The sequence below is a fragment of the Bos javanicus genome, chromosome 11, assembly GCF_032452875.1.
Source record: "Bos javanicus breed banteng chromosome 11, ARS-OSU_banteng_1.0, whole genome shotgun sequence".
NCBI lineage: Eukaryota > Metazoa > Chordata > Mammalia > Artiodactyla > Bovidae > Bos > Bos javanicus.
The window spans coordinates 87,034,688-87,055,934 of record NC_083878.1 but is presented as its reverse complement, the minus strand read 5'-3'; the positions used below and the strand labels follow the sequence as shown (position 1 = coordinate 87,055,934).

Genomic DNA, 21,247 nt, shown 5'->3' with positions numbered 1-21,247 from the left:
AGAAGGGGGAGGGGTTAGAGCCGGGGGCGGGATCGCCGTGGGTTGGTGGGCGGAGCTAAATGGAGGGCGTGGTCGAGCGGGGGCGGGTCCGCAGGAAACTTGAGCTCGTGCCCCGCCTCCGGCCCCCGCCTCCGGGCCCCGCCTTCGCGTCCCCTTCCTTCCCGGGGCTGGCGGGCGGGCCGCGGCGACTGCAGGCGGCGAACTGGCGGCTCTGCGGACGCGCGGGCGCCTCCACCTCGCTCCCTCCCTCTCTGCCGGCTTCCTTTTGTCTTTCCGCGAGGCGATGAGCGCAGGGCCAGCGCGGCGGCTGCGGGCGCACGGAGGCCCGCGCTCATAGGCACCCCTTCCCCGGCCTCGGCGCGCCAGTCCCTCGCAGCGGCCCGTGCCCGCCCCCAGCGCCGGCGGCGCGGAACTTGGGCTCGGGGAGCTCGGCAGATCGCGTCCTGCGACGGAGCAGGTAGGAAAGGGGTTGGGCTGCGGGTGGAGCGGGGCGTGTGCTGCGGTCGGGCTCTCTGCGTGTGTGTGTGCGTGTGTGTGCGCGTGTGCGCGTGTGCCGGGGTGATTGTGTTTCTCTGCGCTGTGGAGTTGTGGTTGACTGAGTACGGCGGTGTGTCCCTGGAATGGCGTGTCCTCGTGGGGCATCCGTGTGTGCAGCTGGAATCGGCACATTCTGGGGTTGCGTTTGTGGAATCGTGTCGGGGCGCAGTTGCTGGTGGGGACCAGTGCGCGGAGTGTTTATCGTGTGTGAGCGGCTGTGCGTGTCGGGGTGCGGATGGGCAAGGTGGGCGTGGGCGGACCAGACCCGAGCGCAGAGCCGCGCGGGTCCCGGCCGGCCGGCGCAGTGCGGAGCTATAGACAGAGCAGGGATCCGAGGCCGGGGGTGGAGGGTGGCTAGCCCGGGCTTTGGGGACAGCCGGGCGACCCCCACCCGGGGACAAGTCCGCGCCGCCCACTTGAGTCGCCTGTGCGCTCTGGCCAGGGGAGGGGGCCGGCGCAGCGGCCATCTGCTCGCCCCTTCCCAGGCGGAGGGGCCGCGGGCAGAGCCCTGCGGCGGAGTTAGGAGCCGGGGCATCGCAGGGACTAGCGCCCGCGCCACCTGTGCCCGATACGCCACCATCCCGGATCGCGGTTTTCTTATCAAATGGAGACAGTTCCCCCCTTCCTCGGGGTCTGTCGTGATGGATAAAATGAGAAACATCGAAGCTCGCTCTCGTTCGGCCGAGTGCCGGGCACACAGTAGGTGTTATGTTAACTGGATTAGCGTCTCACTTTAAAAAAATCCTTTCTTTACCCCTTTATCGTGGGAGACGCTCCTGTTCCACCCCCCACCCCATCCCCCGCCCCATGTGTCATGTGCTTCTCCCGCCGCCCTAACTTAACCACGAAGCTCGGAGACCCGAGAAAGTTTAGGCGGCCGGCGGCGCCGTCTCCCCGCCGCGGCTCCTGGCCGCCGCCGCCTGGAAGGTGCAGGAGCGCGCAGCGCCGGGCGCCCGCCCTTCTCCAGCCGCTAAGCCTGGCGCGCCCGAGCGGGGGTCCCTCTCCTGGCCGAAAGCAGAGGCTGCGGGAGTCAGGAGCCCTTTTGTTCAACAAGTGCCTACTCCCTGGGGGCCTGCGGATCTGCCATCTGGGAGCCCAGCGGTGAGAAAGTGGCACTCCCCGCACAGACGCATCTCGGGCTCCCAGGGCATCCCTGACCAGGCCTGGTCACGGGAAGGCTGCCCCCTTTTCCTCCCCGCCAACATCCATTACCCCCTAGAGGAGCATGATTGTCAGGATGGCGAGTCCTGCCTTGGGCGCTGGCATCGAACGCTCTACGTTCTGCACCCCGTCCACCCCCCCACCCCCCCAATATCCCTTTTCCCTCTGATCAGCCTTGTGCAGGAAGCTGAGGGTCTGCGTGGGACTCTTTTCTCCAAGTCCCACGCCTTAATTTTTAATGTTTAGTGTCAAACCTGCTGCTCGTTGAACTGCAGTGACTGTGCACGCAGCTCTAACCAGCATTCGCTTTCAGGCGGAGTCCGGCCAACCACACCAGAGCGCTTGCTCAGATCCAGCAGGGCGAGCTGGCCAGGGCTGCTCTGCCGCCTGCCTTCTGCCATAGCCTGGGATTCCTCCCCTTCATCTCTGGTTTCTTCCTTTCAGGACCCTTTTCACACGGGGGAAAAAAAAAAGAAACACAAAACCAAAAAACAACTTTCAGCAAAGGAGCAGCTGACCTCATGGTACATGTGGTTCTCAAAATGAAACGCTGGCATGGAGTGGGCAGGGGCTGCGCTTGGGTCCGGGTGCCTTTCCAAGTGTTCAGTGCTCTCGGCTGGTGTTCTCAAGGAAGCTTCCGCAGGCTTCTATGACACAGGAGCAGAAACCTCTGGCTCAGTTCCTTTGGTCTGCCTTCCGCTGGGACCCAAGCCCTGAGATATCCACAGTGATTGCAGGCCAGGGGAACTGAATAATAAGCTAATTTGTCATCCTCAGTTCGTGTTAGGAGCACACTAAGAATGCAACCTGCTTTTCGTGTTTCCATAAAAAGATTTTATATCCTAGAGGAGAAGAGGGCTCTTGATCTGAATCCTATTCTCATCCTCATAATCAGATTTCAACAATAATATTAAAAAAAAAAAATCAGTCTGACTTTGTCTGCTCAGAAGACAGACCAAAAGCTGGGATTTCCCCCTCCCGCTGAGTTATAACCAGCTCTTTGTCTTAAGGAAACCAGTGTCATGGACTTAGATCTTTTTCTGTTTCACTTTTGAAAGTGCCTGTAATTACTGAGCTTTTGAGGTTTTACTGGATAATGTGTTGGAAGAAAGGGCCAGGGACTCTGCCTCTGGCTTGCCATGGGATGTGGTGCCATGTTCTCGCCTTGCCTGCTCCATTTGTGTTCCGATTTTTGTAAGCTGGGACGCATACGTCAATGTGTGATAATAATTTGGGAGACCTTGCTTTGGGAGTCAGATGCACAGGAGAACAGAGATTTGCCCCAACACTAGCCAATGACCCACTCATTTTCAACAAGCCCTTCTCGAGAAAGACTCCAAGACAAAAAGCTTGAACAAATTCCTTTAGGATTTCTTCTAAAGTCCCTTTCTGGCCGCAGGGCTGTGCAGAATTAGAAAAACAGAAGGTCAAGGAGTGGGGTCTCGTTGGCCCACACTCCCTAGCCCTGGCCTTGCGCTCACCAAGCCCCCTTTCTACCTAGAGCTTCTGTGGAGTTTCATCTGGTGCAGAGGTAGGGCTGTCATCCAGGGCTTGCAATTCCTGCCCTCAGGGCTCCGCACACATAATTTCAACATTAACATGAAATACCATGGTGAGTATCTGTGCATCCGAGTAGTCCGTCTTCCCCTTCCTCCAACAGACCTTCCCCCAAACTTACGATAAGACCTTGCCTTGCCCCTTTGAAAGTGGTGAAGTGCCATGGTCTGATAATCCAGGATACTAAATTAATGAGGAGCCCCAGAGTTTATTTGGCACTGCAGAGTAAGCCTGTCTGCAGCTGACATTTTATCTAGGTTGAGGATTGGGTTTGTATGAGAATTTAGTGTTCCAGCAAGACCTAAACTGTGCTTGTTTGTTACAGGTTGATGCTTCCAGTTTATGAGTTGCCAGCTCAGACTTGACGGGGGATTATGTGTGTTTTGCTAGTTTGTCAGCCCCTGATGTCATTGTGCTGGGGAAAGAGAGCCCTTGGAGGCTTAATCACACTCTACTCTGGGACTCACCATTCTCCTGTAGTCTCTTCGGGTTCCTTATATGTTTTCATGCCCACCCGCAAGGCTGCAGATCTGTGCATCTCGTGTGGGTCTTATCCTCTTCCCTTTGGGCTCAGTTTCCAATCAGGATGATGGAGGGTAATTGTGTATGGAGACAGCAGAGCAGACTTAGGGTTTTTTGGTGCCTCTTGCCACATGGGAAAAAACTCTTTCAAATCACTTTCCACCAAAAAGAAGGGAAAAAAATGCGTTGGAATCTACTAGTGTGGATTTCATGTAACTTCAGGTAATCCATACAGTTTGACAGGTGGAACGTGTATTAGGCACTGAGCAAGGTGCAAGTCTAAAGAATTTTTTAGAAAATCATCTGAAAAGCACAGTGAATCCTTTCAGAGAGCCTCACCTTGGCTGTGTCATTTCAAGTCAAATTGAATTTCAGAGGCAAAGCTTCACATCTTGGTGTTCGTGACACGTGACTAAGTAAAGACACTTTCTGAAAGGCCTCAGGCTCCCTCCCCTGCTGCATTGGGGTAGCCAGGATGCTTTCTTTTTACCTTTTCATTTTCCTTCAGAGGGGCTTCCCTGGTAGCTCAGCTGGTAAAGAATCTGCCTGCAATGCAGGAGGCCCTGGTTCGATTCCTAGGTCGGGAAGATTCCCTGGAGAAAGATTAGGCTACCCACTCCAGTATTCTTTTATTTTTTTCCCACTGTAGTGGGACACGACTGAGCGACTTTCACTTGTCAGGTACTTATATTCCTTCATAAACCCAGTGCACCCCTCACCCCCACCCCCACTTGCTAATCCAGCTGCTGTGTTTCCTGGGTATTTGTTTCTTTTTCTAGTTTCAGGTACAACCCAAGTTGACAGGAAGCCAGGAGACTGGGGTGGGCCTGTCTCATTAGATGAGAAGTCTTCTTTGAGGAGCTAGTGACAGGTTTCTGACCCTTGGCTAAGAAACACTCAGGATCGTTCAACTCTTACTCCTTGGATAAAGCCGCCATGATCCTGGACACAGGAAGAAAGTTTTGGGGGATGTGTCGTTCTGCTCAGGGAGGTCTTCCCCGATTGCTGGAATACCCTGTGATCCTAGCTGGTCTTCCCTTGCTGTGTGTCCCCTTCAGCAAGGGAGGTGTCCCCTTGGTCGGGCACCTGCTGTCACCTCGGTGAGCTCTCCACTGCTCCGACCCAGTGCTGTTGTGTGCTTCACACTTCATTGTTGTTCAGTCGCCAAGTCGTGTCCGACTCTTTGCAACCCCAGGGACTGCAGCACACCAGGCCTCCCTGTCCCTCACCATCTCCAGGAGTTTGCCCAAGTTCATGAACTTGTTGCCATCCAACCATCTCGTCCTCTGTTGTCCCCTTCTCCTCCCGCCTTCGATCTTTCCCAGCATCAGAGTCTTAACCAATGAGTCAGCTCTTCACATCAGGTGGCCAAAATATTGGAGCTTCAGCATCAGTCCTTTCAGTGAATATTCAGGGTTGGTTTCCTTTAGGATGGACTGGTTTGAAGTGTTCTGTGCTACCACACATCACAGCAGAGCCTAGAGTCCCTCCACACATCCCACCCCACCCTGAGTTTCTGGCCCCTTCTCCGTTCTTTCTCCACCCATCTAATGGGTCAGCCCCCTGTTGCCCCACCCCTCTCCCCACCCTCATGCCTCTACTTCCCAACACCCAGCCAAGCCTCATCCCTCAGGCTGGAGCTCAGCTTGTATTCCTTTGCTGCAGGCATGCTGTCCTCAGGTCAGTTTTTTGATTTCTTCATCTCCCTTTCCACCCCAACCACCCCCCAGGTTCATTCTCTTCTTCAGTGAAAAGTGAAAGTGAAGTCGCTCAATCGTGTCCGACTCTTTGCAGTCCCATGGACTGTAGCCCACCAGGCTCCTCCATCCATGGAATTTTTCAGGCAAGAGTACTGGTGTGGGTTGCCATTTCCTTCTCCAGGGGTTCTTCCTGACCCAGGGATTGAACTCGGGTCTCCTGCATTGTAGGCAGACGCTTTACAGATTGAGCCACCAGAGAAGCCCACTGCTAAACACCTTCTGTAGCCTTGCTCCAAGCCTGACTCTGAAAGCTGGGCCTGGGCTTCATCCCTGTCCGGGGAGCTTGGTTGCAGTTGTGGGGTGGGGAGACCATCCAATGAGCTGGTGGAGTTGACAGGTGCCTGGAGAGCAGCTCCTGCCTTGGCCCCAGGCCTGGGGAGAAGCACTGTTTGAGCTGCAGGATGACATGTTTCTGGAGGCAGCTGGGGACCCGGGGAGGCTGGAAGTGGGACTCCGAGGGTGAGGCAGGCCAGTGGACACGGTGTCTTCCTTCTCCTCCCACCAGACTTGATCCACTAAATTCCTACTTCAGTCTTTAAAGACTTTTTAAATTAACAACTTTATTGAGGTATAATTTACATACCGTAAAGTGTACCCATTTATTTTTTTTAATTTAATTTTATTTTTAAACTTTACATAATTGTATTAGTTTTGCCAAATATCAAAATGAATCCGCCACAGGTATACATGTGTTCCCCATCCTGAACCCTCCTCCCTCCTCCCTCCCCATACCATCCCTCTGGGTCGTCCCAGTGCACTAGCCCCAAGCATCCAGTATCGTGCATCGAACCTGGACTGGCAACTTGTTTCATACATGATATTTTACATGTTTCAATGCCATTCTTCCAAATCTTCCCACCCTCTCCCTCTCCCACAGAGTCCATAAGACTGTTCTATACATCACTGTCTCTTTTGCTGTCTCGTTCATAGGGTTATTGTTACCATCTTTCTAAATTCCATATATATGCGTTAGTATACTGTATTGGTGTTTTTCTTTCTGGTTTACTTCACTCTGTATAATAGGCTCCAGTTTCATCCACCTCATTAGAACTGATTCAAATGTATTCTTTTTAATGGCTGAGTAATACTCCATTGTGTACATGTACCATAGCTTTCTTATCCATTCATCTGCTGATGGACATCTAGGTTGCTTCCATGTCCTGGCTATTATAAACAGTGCTGCGATGAACATTGGGGTAAGTGTACCCATTTAAAGTGTATTGTTTGATGGGACTTCCCCGGTGGTCCAGTGGTTAGGACTCCATGCTTTCACTGCCAAGGGCAAGGATTTGCTCCCTGGTTGGGGAACTAAAGAACCCACAAGCCTCACTGCACAGCCAAAAATTGTGTATTATTTGATACTTTTAAGTAAACTTACAGAGTTGTACAACACAACCCAGTTTTAGAATGTTTCCCTTACCTGGAAGGCTCCCTCATGCCCATAAGCTGTCACTCCCTGTTCCCACCCCTGGCCCCGGGCAATCACCCTCTGGCTTTCTGTCTCTTGATTTGCCTTTTCTTCCCTGCTTTGTAGATTTGGCTTGAGGGCCTCTTCCTGGAGGCCTTCTTGGAGTCTTCCAATTAGAATTGGCTTCTGAAGGAGCCAGTGCTCTCTCCCTGGGGGTTGGCAAGCTCTTGGAAGGAGCCTCAGGTCTCATTGGCCCCTTGTCTACCACCTGGCACAGCACCGGGCGCCTGGAAGGCCCAGAGCATGTTGACTGGCCTGAATGAAGTTGCCTCCCTTAAGTTTCTTGTGTGAACTCCTGAGTATCCAGCAAGGTATTGGAATTTAAAGTACAGGGTGGCCTTCCCTGGTTGTCCAGTGGTTACGAATCTGCCCTCCAATGCAGAGGACACTGGTTTGATCCCTGGTCTGGGAAGATCACCCCTGCACCGGGCCACTAAGGCCACCAGCCACAAGTACTGAGCCAGTGTGCTGCAAGTGCTGAAGCCCGTGTGCCCTAGAGCCTGCGCCGTGCTGGAAGAGAAGCCATTGCAGTGAGAAGCCTGCGCACCGGCACTCGAGTAGCCTCCACTCTCCACAACTACAGAAAGACCAGCCTCCCACACTGTGCACAGCAATGAAGACCCAGTGCAGCCAATGATAAGTAAATATTTTTTTAAAAAATACAGTGCGTGTCATTGTGCTGTGAGGCCCTGCTGCACTGGATTACTTCAGCAGGTACGTGTGAGGCAAGTGGGATCAAACTCATTTTTTGAAATGAAAACGTGGAGGGAGAATGCCCAAATCAGAAAATAGAGGAACCAAGAATTACTTTGTTTTCCATGCATATTTGCTAGTTAGGGGCTGCCCTGCAGTTTTTCCTGCCATTGCCTCTCAAGCAATGTAAACTCCTTCATACCTGGCTCACAGCTGACCATGTAGGAGTGACTCAGTGTAAGTGTGAGACATGCAGAGAGATCTCTTGGTCTGTAGATGGAGGGAGGCCCTGGGGAAGGGAGGGAATACTTGTGTTTTCATGCCTTGTGGGTTTCAGAAGTTTCTTCTTGCATCATTTTTGTTCTCTGAGGAAAGGAGCGGAAGAAGGAAACTTCATTTTACAAGTGTGCAGCCCGAGACACAGAAACTGTGTACCCAGTGTGTATGGGTCCACGTGGGCCTGGTGTGTAGACACCCAGGTCACAAGTGGTCTTGCTCCCCCACTGATTCAGAGAGCTTTCACAGTGGACAGTGGCGGTGTCTTGTTTCTTCCTAAGAGATCGGGGTTGTTGCAGCAATATACCAGGGGAAAGACCAGGGGTGGGGTCAGGTGGAAAGACCAGGGATGGGGGTTCTGGTCCATGTCTACTCTGTGGTTTATTGGCCAAGTGAGGCTTTCTGAGCCTGAACTTACTCAGGAACAAGAAGGGGTTCTAGGCCCCCCATCAGACAATCTCATGAAGCCTGGATATAGAAGACCCGTTGGGCTGGTCACCTGTCTGCAGAAATGGAGGAGGCTGTAGTTCTTCCTTGGCACTGAGGATTTCTTTCCAAATTTGGTTTCATTAGGCACATTTTGACCCAGACTGAGGTCACCAGGCACGTGATGTGAGAGCCTGTGAATGTGTGTGGAAGGGAGCTGGGTGCGCGGGGTGGGAGGGGTATCATTATTTGGCGTTTGGGGAGCTGCCACATTGGATTGTCCCAGCTTGCATCTTCTGTAGAGTCTCTCAGGGTCCCTGATGCAGCCACGGTGACCCTGAACTTGGAGGGCTGCGGGTTCTTCCGCAACCATTAAGAGACACACCCGTCCTCCCAATTCTTTTCCCCCTGGGGCGCTTGGAAAGCATTTATTAGTTTGGACAAGTGGGTGCCGATGGGCTAAAGGGGACCGCTGGCAATGTGGGCAGGACTGAGGTTCCGAGCAGCCGCAGGTATGGATCACAAGCGCCATTTTCCCTCCATCAGCAAAATGCTCAGGTCTCAGCTTCCTTCCTGTGCTTTAACAGGACTTTTCCAGAAAACAGAATTGATGGCAGCTCCCTACCCTTCCCTGTCACTCCCATCCTCTCTGTCCTCTCTGCTTCTGTAATCTACTTTTGGAGGGAAGTGAGAACCTCTCCGAATCAATTGCCTGGGTTTCTAGAGAATTGAGAACCTCTCCGAATCAATCGCCTGGGTTTCAAGATGATTGTGACAACGTCGTGCAATTTTCTGTATTTACCGGCGTGGCTGAGTCGTTGGGGGGCGGGGGGTGGTGTCCCCTGAGGGGAGGGGGGACAGGACTGGTGGTAGGCTCGCCCTCTCTGTCCCTCCCCGCCCTCCCCAGAGCGTGGGGCGGCGGCAGGAGCCAGGCTTTATTAAAGATCCTTCAGTGACCGGGGCTAGTGCCACCACTGGTGACGCAGCCTGGGCAGCCTGGCACAGCGTCCAGGGGTGGGGGGCGTAGTGGCTGCTCCGGCTCATTTGGGGGTCTTTCTTCCTCCCGGTAAGTAAAGGCACATGCAGGCCTGGGACAGATGCTGAGGCCCCCGCTCTCTTGCTGGCCAAACGTAGGCTTTCTTATTCTCTGGGGATTGTGTTTTCCTCTTCTTTCTCTCTAAAGACAGGATAAAGGATTGCGGCTTTTTATTAGCATATGTTCTAGGGGATTCGCTATTACCTGACCTAAAAACAATATGGCCTGGCTGATAGTTCTCAGAGCTAGCTGTAAAGTGAAAACTTAGGCATTTGGGAATTGTTTCAGCATGGTTGGTGTGAGTAGGGGAGGGGAAGGTGTAGCACAGGTAAAGGATTCCAGGTTCTCTGGACCCGGGACACTCAAGCAGGGTCAAGGTCTCACTGTGTTCCCCCCACTCATAGCTCCTTCCCCCGTGTGTTGTCCTGGGCCAGTTGCTGGCTCTCTAGTTCAACCACATCATCCTTATCCTCATCATCACCATCACCATCGTGATTACTAGCATCACTATAAGCGTCATCATTACTCAGTCTCAGCATTGCTTCCCAGCGTTTGGCTGCTGCAGCTCCTAGCCCGTTTCTGCTATATTTGCTGTTCTTTGGGGGATGCCCCCTCCTATTAGGGGGTTAATGAAGAGAGTTACCACAGGATGGTAGGCACAGAGCCCCCGAATGGGTGGATGATGGAATGTTACTCTGAAAATGGCCTCAGAGAATAACTAATCGGGATGATGCTTAGAAAGATCTCATCTGTGATGATTAATTTTATGTGTCAGATTAAATTTTATTTTTAAATTTTATGTGACAAGGCTAAGAGATGCCCAGGTAGCTGGTAAAACATTATGTATGGGTATGTCTGTGAGGGTGTCTCTGAAAGAAATTAGCATTTTATTCAGTAGATGGAGTAAGGAAGATGGTCCTCAGCAATGTGGGGAGGCGTCAGCTAATCCACTGAGGGCTTGAGTAGAACAGAAAGATGGAGGAAGGAGGAATTGGCTCTTCTCTTGAGCTAGCATGTCTGTCTTCTCCTGTCCTTGGACTTCAGTGTTCCTGGTTCTTGGGCCTTTGAACTTGAACTGCTGACTTTCTTGATTCTCCGGCTTGTGCATGGCAGAGTCTAGGACTTCTTGGCCTCAAACCGTGTAAGCCAATTTCTATAATGAACCAATCTATACATGTTTAGAGAGTAGTCTCCCCTCATCTGGGGTTTCACTTTCCACGGTTTCAATTACCCATGCTCAACCGAGGCCCAGAAATGTTAAATGGAAAATTCTAGAAAGGCACAATTCCCCAGTTTTGCATTTCGTGGTATTCTAAGTGGCATAATGAAATCTCACACTGTCCCACTCTGTCCCCCTGGCTCAGTGATCCAGGACCACCCAAAGCAGATGGCCCTCCTCCTGACACAGCATCAGGTCAGTAGAAGCTTAACGTAACATCTCAATGCCTGTGTTATTCAGTCACTTTATCTCGTGGAGGCATTTTATCATCGCATGTCATCATAGGAAGGATGAGTACAGTATAAGACAATATTTTGACAGAGAAAGAGAGATCGTATTACATAACTTTTATTCCAGTGAATTGTTATAATTGTTCTATTTTATTATTATTGTTGTTTATCTCTTACTGTGCCTAATTTATAAATTAAGCTTTATCATAGGGGTATTTGTATAGGAAAAAAAAATAGCATATATAAGGTTCAGTACTGACTGCAGTTTTAGGCATCCACTGGGGGTCTTGGAATGTATCCCTCTCTGATAAGTGGAACTAGTGTATGTGTGTGCGTGCACAAGATATAAGATGTATGCTTGTCTGTCTAGCTGGAGGGCCCTGGAGGATTCACCCCTCATTCTTTTAGGCCCAGTGGGGAGCCAGTGTCACCCTTGCCCCTCCTGGGAGGACAGTCCGCTCAGGCTTCCAGGTATGTTCTCCAGGTCCTTTGCTGATGAGCTTCTCCAGAGCCTAACCTCACAGATTGAGTACCCAGCTGTCTGCCTCTCTCAGGGCAGTGGGCCTTTTTGCAGGCTGGGACCTGTGGGTTTCTTCTCTGTGGCGCCCCGATTCCTGGCACTGAGCCTGGGATACAGTGGATGTCCAGATGTGTGGCTGAACCATCCTCTTCTCTCAACTGTAGGGTGGTGGGTGAATTGAATTATTTAAAACTTAGCACCTTGGCTAAGGGGCCTGCTGGGCAGGCCTGAATGTGTGATTGGATGGTTCAGTGCACTAATGCTGCTTTCTGTGCGGTCGCTGGTGGCGAGTGTTTTACACGTTCATGGGAACTGCAGGACAGTGGTCTGAAAGGCGTTGCAGCTTCGTGGGCTGGTGGAGAGAACCCCATCCCCCCGCCATCCTGTTATTGTCTGGCTTTCACTTGGTGTGAGCGGTTTTTCCTCTCCAGATCTCAGTTTCCTCATTTGTCAAAGCAGCTTGGGGCTAGATAGCCTCTAAATTCTCTGCCCACTCTACAAACCAGGAAAAATGCTTAAAAATGTAAACATGAGGGACTTCCCTGACGGTCAAGTGGTTAAGACTCTGCACTTCCACTGCAGGGGATATTGTTCGATCTCTGATCAGGGAACTAAGATCCCACATGTCTCAGGACATGCGCCCGACTAGAGAGGCCCACACACTACAAGGAAGAGTCAGCCCCTCCAAACAAACAAACAAATAAAAACCTCTTAGGAAACAGATGCAATTGCTATGTGAGGAGCTGGTATTACCATTCAGAGAGACTGAGAATACTGAAGAACCCATTTGTGGAGCGCAAACTAGAAGGAAGGGGTCGGGCAGAATGTACTGGGGTTAGGGAGAGGACTTCTCTGTATTTCATCCATCCATCCATTCAAGGCCTTTTTATAACTTCCTGTGCCCGGGATGGTGCCATGTCTTAAGGAAACTGAGATTAAGAAGACAAGGACTCCCGGTACCAAGGAGGAGCCTGATTTTAGCGGGGTATTTGCTGTGGGAGCACGGAAGAAGGTTGGTAATTGAGCTGAGATCTTAGGCTCTAGATCTACGCCTTTCTTGGAAACTGTTTACAATTCCTCTAAGAGGACATGCTGGCAAGAAAAGCCAGTTAGAGGATGTAGATGTTGCCCTCCTGGGTGTAATGGGGCACTTCTATTTTTTCCTGGGAGGTCATGCCACTCATGATCTAAGAAACTGGTGAACTGAGCTTCATGTTTTGACTAACTGTAAACCAGAGAGAAGTCAGAAGTAGGGAGTATTGTACAAGACAAGTGACTGTATTATTTTCAGATAAGAGTGTATGTACTGATGTAAATTCCTGACTGGCTTTCACCTCAAATTGGTCTTTTTAATGAGTTACAGAGAATTTTTTGAAATGAACGCATTTCTGATAGTAAGCTAGTAGGTGTTTGCTAAAGGGGTTGAAAACAAGCAATTTAAATGTGTCGTCTAAATACGGGGCTGGAAAGCAAGATGTAGAACTGTGCAGACAACTTCATTCCCATTATGTTTAGAAGGGAAAAAAAGATCAGAGAAAATAGAAGGGAAGGAAATATGCTGAACTGTTAACAGCAGTCGAGTCTGGCAGGATTGTGTGTGCGTGTGTGCCCAGTCGCTCAGTCATGTCCAGCTCTTTGTGACCCATGGACTGTAGCCTGCCAGGTTCTTCTGTCCATTGGACTTCCCAGGCAAGAATACTGGAGGCCAATTCCTCCTCCAGGGGCTCTTCCCGACCCAGGGATGGAACCCATGTCCCCTGCATTGGCAGGCAGGTTCTTTACCACTGAGCCACCTGGGAAGCTCCGTGGGATCATGAGTTTCTCTTTTGTGTGTGTGTGTGTTGCTGTACATTCTAAATTTTCACCCATGGGCCTATATTTGTTTTGCAATTGGGGGAAAAAAAAAAAGGTTTTAAAAAGGAGCCTCAAGAAGGCATTCCTCTGATAATCTTGTTTATCCTCTTAATTTACTTAGCAAAGTTTCTTTTTATAGTCAGACTAGCTGGAACCCATAAATTCGATACTTGTGATGATTTGAATTAATGGAAATTTATCATACTACATTATTAGAATTTGTTAATCTCATCTAAATTCAATACTGAGTAACTCTATTAACTTGGATATAAAAAAATCGTTCCAAAAAAAAAAAAAAAAATCGTTCCAAGTCTCCCAAGGAATTCACCATTTCAACATGGCAGGGGTAGAGTTTGTATATAATCAGCAGGTGCTGCTTGAATCTGGGCGTTCACTTTGTGTCTTGACCTGGACGGAGGCTTCGAGCGTCCTGCTGTGTTGATGCTGGGTGTTTTAACAAGGTTTTAGTGAGGTGGTTTGATGTCCTCGGACCTACCTGCCCCCGCTTTTCCTTCTCTGTTCTCATCACCAAGTGCTCATGCAGTGGCCTTCTTCCAGGAATAATCTCCTTTACTATTTGTCTCTCAGGCTGATGTTTTTCAGCTCCTGTTTTTGAAAATAACACTTTTGGTACCCCATCCTGGCTCTTCCTTCCTGACTCCCCCAGAGTGGAACTGCTGGTCTTCAGCTGTGAATTGAAGGACTCCCAGGGATAGTCCTTCCCCCTGCCCCATGCCTTTGCTGCTTCAGCCTTGGACTTGGGTTGATGTTGGGTTGACTTGACTTGACCTTGGGCTCACATTGGATTGACTGTCTTTATTTATGGGCTGGTGAGCAGGGCCATCTCAGTACTTCTTAGGGCCATGCCTGACTTTCAGTGGTGTCCCTCCAAAAGGCTTCTTAGGCTGTTATTCCCATCATTTTTCAGGGGTTTAATCTGTCTGAGTCCAGGATATTGAGTCAGCAGTGGAAAGTTATGAAGGCGAAGCCAGCCATCAGAGAAATTGGCTAATATGAAAGATTAATTTCAGAGTGAATGAAGGGGAGGGATGCTTGGGGCTGGGCTGTCTCTCTAGGCAAATAATATTGCTATAATATGTGAGAAATCAGAGGCTGCCTCTGCTACTTGCTTAGTGCCAGCTTATAGTTTCTTGGATAATCTAGCGTCCATATTTATGATCTTGAGAAAAAATATAATTGCCAGCAGAATTACATGCACATCTGGTTAATTACTTCAGAATGCTCACCATGAGGAAATCATATTTTTCAAAAATTAGTCTGGCTCCTGTGTTCCGAAATTGTTATTTTTGAAAGCCAGTTGTTAGGTTATTGTGTCATTCCACAGGGCGGCAGGAAGGAAGCTCTCCTGTCACTGGAGACAGGTAGGTTACCATGGAGACGGGTGTGTCCCACTGGTTTCCTGGGTATCTCATTTGTCCTGGAGAAGGAATAAACCTCACTTTCTGTGATATTCCTGAAATTGTGTTTGTGAATTAAATTTTTCTAAACAAAGGTCCGATGTTTTATTGACTTACAAGGGGATTTCTGACATGATTTTGCCCTTCGTTCTGTTTGCTTAATTTATAATGCTGTATAACCCTACTTTTCCTATCAAAATGCTTAAAATGCATTGAAGGAACACCCATCCTGAAACAGCAACTGGAAAAAAAATCTTTTAATAAAACTAAGAATGCTCTCTTCAGTGTGAATGTGATTGCCCCAGACAGTTGAACAAATTAGTTTGATAATTCTGTGTCATAAGCCAAGCTGGGGGATACACTGATGAGCAAGATGGTGGTGGGCCTGCCCTTGTGCAGCTTATATTAAGGTTGTGACCCAAGGCAACCGGAAGCCAAGGGGGGCCCTGGTCTGAGCTGCCCTGGTTTATATTGTCAGCCACTGCCAAACCAGGGGCCTTGAACCCCGCTCACTGTCCCACAGGGCGAGGGGGCTGGGCCTTGTTGGAGGGATGACATAGCTGCTGACTTGTTTGAGCTGTTTTTATTCACGAGCATTTTCCAGAATGTGCAACAGTGCTTTATCAGTCTGCTTATCATAATTTTATACATGAAAAAATTCTATTCATGCCTATTCTTGGGTCTCTCTCCATCTAACAGTTTCTAAAGGCAACCGCTTGATGGTTAACTGTGTAGAAAGCTCCTTGTACCCCCTGGGTCTTGTCAAAAACCTGGCAGTTTCCTTCCTTGCTGCATCCCATTCGGCTTCAGCATCCTCTGATCTCACAGAAACAGAGCACCCCGCCCCCTGTCCCAGCATCAGCAGCTGGAGGCCCATGGTGGGCGTCCCAGCCTCTCTCTCCCACCCTGTGCTTCTTTGCAGTCACTTCCTCAGCAGAAGGCACATCCTCTCTTATCCTTCCCTTCTGCGGGTTGGTAATGAGCACAGGCCTCCTGCAGCCCCACCGCTGGACAGCCCGTTTTGCACAAGCTCCTTAACTGGTTGGGACCTTGAGTGGGATTGTCACAGTCTGAAGAGGCTGCCCCTGGTCATGGAACAGAGTTGGTGACTCTGTTGGGTGTCGGTGAGGTTGAGAAAGTGGCAGACTCCACCCTGTGGATTTGAACAGAGATCTCGGTCTCATAGCCTCAGAGGATGCTGTGATCTGAACAGGGAAACAGGTCCCACATGCCCTGGGCTTAGGGACATCCTGACTAGTTGAGCTCCAATTTGAACGGAACTGGAGATGTCTCTTCCTGATCCTGCCTTGACTTCCTTCCCATCTAATGGACAGGGAACAGAGTCATTCTTTTCAAAGGAGAAAAAGGCTCCTCTATCACTCTGTCTCAATCCTGTTCTCCTCCCTGAGGCTCAAACACCACCCACCCTCACCTTCTTCATGCAGGTCCCCCTTGGGTCTGCCAGGCACTGCCCTGGAACATCTGTTGCCTCATCTGTGAAATGGGAAGTATAGAATGTCCCTCTTAGGATTGTTGTAAAAATAGCCATTACATTTCTTATAAACTCCAAATTGCTGTATAAATGTAAGGACCATCACCACCATCATCACCACAATCACCATCACCACCATCACCACCATCACCATCACCACCATCACCACCATCACCATCACCAACCTTTTTATTCACATCCTGCTGCCCTTGACACATGATTGCCTAAAAAAGCAGGGTCTTTCTGGCTCCATCTGTGGAATTTGAATTCCCAGTCTTCTGTCCTTTTCCTTTTTCTCATCTGGGATTAACCTGTGGTTTTCATTTTCCACCTGCAAGATGTTAGTCCATAGAAGAGAGCTGGGGAATGTTCTGTCCGAGCCTCACAAAGGACGTGGAAATCTGTATCTGCTCCTCCGTCCTTCTGGAACATTGGATCTGCTCCGTCTTTGCTCCTGTCCCCTGCTGGGCAGGGGAGTGACTGGCTGTTTGTGTGCTGGGCAGCCTGGGAACTTACTGCTCAGATTAAAGACATTTATTGAAATATGGGCAGTCAGCTTGGCTCAGGTCAGATCATATATTGAGCAAGCAGCTCCCCTTAAACCCGCTCCTGGATTACAGCCAGCTGTGTGGTACACCTTTGTCAGTGACTGAGGGGTGGGATGGGGACTTGGTAGAAAACTCTCAGGGACGTTTTTCTTTATTCTTCTTTTTGAAAGGGACTTTCTTCATATCTGGCCTCCTTGCTAAGGGAGTGGTGCTGGGGTTTGGGGTTATGATTCTCGACCATTTGAGGACAGGAGCATTTGCTACACCCTTCTGCTTGCCCCTGTACCGTCTCAGATTGCCTTCACAACTCCTAGCCTTGCTCAGGGGTTGCCTCCTCCAAGAAGTCCCCTGGGCCTGCTCAGGCGTCTGCTCTTCCTGGGGCACGGCTGCTCTGGCTCACACGGCCATGCCATATGCAAAGCTCTGGTCCTGGCCAGTCACCTCCTGGCCCGGGGCTCCTAAGGGCAGGAACCATGTAGTGAGTAGTCTCCCTTTAAGCAGAGACTGGGCTTGGGGAGAATGCCTAGGTTGGGAAAGGTGCTCTCTCATGAGCCAACCCTCATTCATTCATTCATTCACATAGCTCCCATTGTGTGCCAGACTCTGCACTAGAGAATATCCAGTGGAAATCCTGTACTCTCAGGGCTTATGTTTCTAGCTGAACACAAGAAGCAGTAAACTAAAGTTTACTTTATATGTAAACTATATGTAAACTTTATATGTAAACTTTCAATATGTAGCATAATACTGTAATACTGTAGTATATGATATAATATGGATGCTAGGTTGCTTCAGTCATGTCCAACTCTTTGCAACCCTATGAACTGTAGCCCACCAGGTTCCTCTGTCCATGGGATTCTCCAGGCAAGAATACTGGAGCGGGTTGACATTTCCTCCTCCAGGGGATCTTCCCAGGAATCGAACCCACGTCTCTTATGTCTCTTGCATTGGCAGGTGAGTTCTTTACCACTAGCACCACCTGGTAAGCCCAGAGTATAGTATAGTGTATACATAATAAAATATGGTAATTTAGTATAATATAGTGATAATAGAAGATGTGAGGGGGAACAAAGGGAGAATTCCTTGGCGGTCCAGTGGTTAGGACTCTGGGCTTTTACTGCTGAGGACCCAGGTTCGATCCCAAGGGGAACTAACATCCTAAGCCATATGATACAGCCAAAAAGAAGAAAAAGGAGGTGTGGAAGAAATAAGTTTAGTGAAGGACCAGAGGTATTTATGAGGGATGGTGAGAAATGAAATTTTAAGTAGAGTGATCAGAGAAAGCCTAATGAGAAGGTGACATTTGAGCAAAGACTGGAAAAAATGAGGGAGCTGGTCACGTGGAAGCTGAGCAGGGTGGCAGGCACAGCGAATAGCAAATATGAGGGCCCCTGTGCTCAGAGACTGGACAACGAAAGGCGCCACCTTCCAGCCAGGAGAACCCCAGGAGTTTTGGCCAGTTAGATGAGTTCGAGGCCATTGGCTTGCGCTCCTATCCCTGTTCCCTTCCTGAATAAACAGCCAGAGTCCCAAGACAGGAAGCTTTTGGCCCATTCATCTTCCTGCCTGGAAAGCAGATGTAATTTGTGGAAATAGGGCAGCCATCCTGTGATCACGAGGCTGAAATCCACGTGCTAAGGATGGTGGAGCAGAAGAAGACTCTCGGTCCTTGATGGCATTCTTGAACTGCTGCCCACGCCCTGGACACAAAGAAAAGCCTTTCTTGTTTAAGCCACAGTTTGGTGGGTTTTAGGTTGTTTTGATAGGATGTCCAAAACAGAGTCTACTATTCCCAAGCCCCCAGATAGACCCCTGCTTCTCAGATATGTGGAAGCGGTGGGGGAGGGCTGGGAGACGTTTTACCCCCTTCTCAGCTTCCCTTTCCCTCCATCCTTTCAAGCTGGTCTCTAAGTTAGTCATCAAGATGCCCCAGGTGCATCCCAGTCTCTCCAGCTTCATCGTCTGTGCTGCACTCACCACCTGCACATGTGATGGTCAGTTTCTGGAGGCTCTCCTGACCCAGCCTCTCCCCACACCCCACCAGACCCGCCCACCCCCAGCTCCAGCCCAGCACAAGCCTTCTCTGTGCTGCTCCATGCTCTCAAATCCTTGCTTGCAAAGTTCAAATGCTAAGCATGGCCTGAGAGGCCCTCCTTGTGACCCTCGACCCTGCCTGGCCTCTTGACCAACCTTTCATCCACCACGTGAGGTCTTGAACTCCACTGGCCGGCAGGTCCTTGTCACCACTCACTCCTCTGGGCCTTTGCACCTGCCGTTCCCTCTGCTGGGAATCCCTGACTGCCCCCTCCCCCAGGAGGCACGCACACATCTTTCAAGAATCAAGCAGGGCTTTTCATGTCAGTTGATCCCTTTCCCTGTGCACCTGACTCTTTTGTCTGTGTCAGAGCATCTCTGGGGGAGGCGGGAGGACAACAGTTTAAAAAACAACAACACATCTTTCTTCCCAGTAGGCAGAATTCCCCAGAGAACAGAGATCAAACACACTTGGTCTAGAGAGTCTGGGCTTTCCTGATGGTGCAGACGGTAATGAGCCACCAGGAGATGCGGGAGACCTGGGTTTGATCCCTGGGTTGGGAAGATCCCCTGGAGGAGGCCATGGCAACCCACTTTAGTACTCTTGCCTGGAGAATCCCCATGGACTGAGGAGCCTGGTGAGCTAGAATCCATGGGGTTGAAAAGAGTCGTACATGACTAAGCACACTAGACAGTCTTGTCTATGCTGGGCTTTGCATCAGGCCTTTAAGCAGCCCTTCTGGTAGGTGGATCTGCAGCTGGACTTGTTGCAGGTGGTGGGCGCCTGAGGCAGTTCCAGGTGTTGGTCCCCAGGTGAGGTCCCTACTCTCCCACCTGCGCCTGTATCTTTAGGCCCAGCAGTGCCTGTGGGGCAGCAGCCTCAGCTCACTTATATTAATAATGAAAATAGTATTACTAAAAGCTCAAGTACCTGGCACTGAGCTGAGTGCTATACACACTTCATCTCGGTAGTGAGAGTTGGTCTTCACTTCCCAGATAGCTCAAGTGGTAAAGATTCCACCTGCAATACAGAAGATGCGGGTTTGATCCCTGGGTCAGGAAGGAGGAGGAGGAAATGGCAACCCACTCCAGTATTCTTGTCTGGAAAATCCCAAGGATAGAGGAGCCTGGTGGGCTATAGTCCATGGGGTCACAAAAAGTCAGACACCACTGAGCAACTGAACACATACACATTCATTCAACAAATGGTTATCTCAGGCCTACTGTGTGCTGGGGACTCTACTAGGCATGAGGGGTACATCAATGCGGGAAAAAAAAAGACTCTGTCCCATGGAACTCACATACATTTCTGTTGTTGCTGCTTCCCACACCTTGCACTAATGCACCAAAAGCATTCTAATCATTAATTTTTAAATGTGATGCAGAAACAGTTTGAATTTCAGTTGATGAATTTCAAGATGCAGAAGGTCCTGTTGTCCTCTCAGAAAAAAAGAGGAAAATTAAGCAAAAAGGTGCTTCTAGCAAATCAGTGCAATATTTTTCCAAACACAAATATTTTAAATTATTTGCCTTCATCTTGCTGTTTAAAGGGTCCCACTATTCAGAACTCACTCACCCTGTTGTTATTAAGGGTGGAAACCAAGATGTTTAGTTATGTAAAAGCCAATTAAAATAAATTAAATGCAAATGCCGTTTCATTGTACAATGTTAATTTTGAGAGTTGGATCAATCACAGGTTGTGGAAATGCCAAAGTTGTTAAGACTTTGGTTACCACGACAACAGCACTCCGGCTCCAGTGGTCTGGTATTCAGGTCCAGGCTCCCAGAGAGGCAGGGGAGGGTGAAGAGATGTTTCCTGTTCCTTCCTCACCTGTCTAACTGACCTTTGGTGAAAATAGGATTCTTTATCATCATGGTGAATAACTGCCCGGGTGTTGTTTGTTCTGTGTGTGTGTGTGTGTGTGTGTATGGAGGGTGGGGAGTTGTTGGGTTGAACTCAGTGCTTTTAACCCGTTGGCTGCCATAATCACATTTCTCAGGGAGTTTTCTCTGGGGCCACCTCTGTTTTACAGATGAGGACACGGGGATTCAGAGGGAGGCTTGTGCAAGTTCTCTGGCTCCAGGAGGCCAGATCAGGATGGGTGTGAGCTCTGGGGTGCTGGGCCGGGTTGGGCTGTCTCCGTGGGGCCTCCAGGAACCCAGGGTTCTTGAGCTTTCCCTGCACCTGTTTCTGAACTGGACTGCTCAGAGTGGGTCCCAGCGGGCCTCCCGCACCAGCATCAGGCTGACCAGACCTCAGTCGCCAGCACTGGGACCAGAGCTGCCATGGTGTTTCTTTTGGTGTGTCCTGCAGAGAAGCTTTGGGAAGTCAAGAAGGCCTTAAGAAGCACTGCTGTTAATAAAGCTAATGGATGTGAGCCACCAGGGAAGTTCCCGAAATTCCAGCAGAACTATTCAAATCCCTAAAGGAGGATGCCATCAAGGTTTTGCATTCATTATGTCAGCAAATCTTGAAGACCCGGCAGTGGCCACAGG

At 49.9% G+C, this 21,247-nt stretch overlaps 1 protein-coding gene across 1 annotated transcript in view; it reads left to right on the top strand.

Moving 5' to 3' along the window:
• Positions 1-365: 365 nt before the first annotated feature.
• HPCAL1 (hippocalcin like 1) overlaps positions 366-21,247 on the top strand; it is a 116,884-nt gene continuing 96,002 nt past the window's right edge. The window contains exon 1 of the mRNA XM_061433331.1: positions 366-457. The gene's annotated coding sequence lies outside the window, so the exon portion shown is untranslated. The remainder of the gene's footprint in view (positions 458-21,247) is intronic.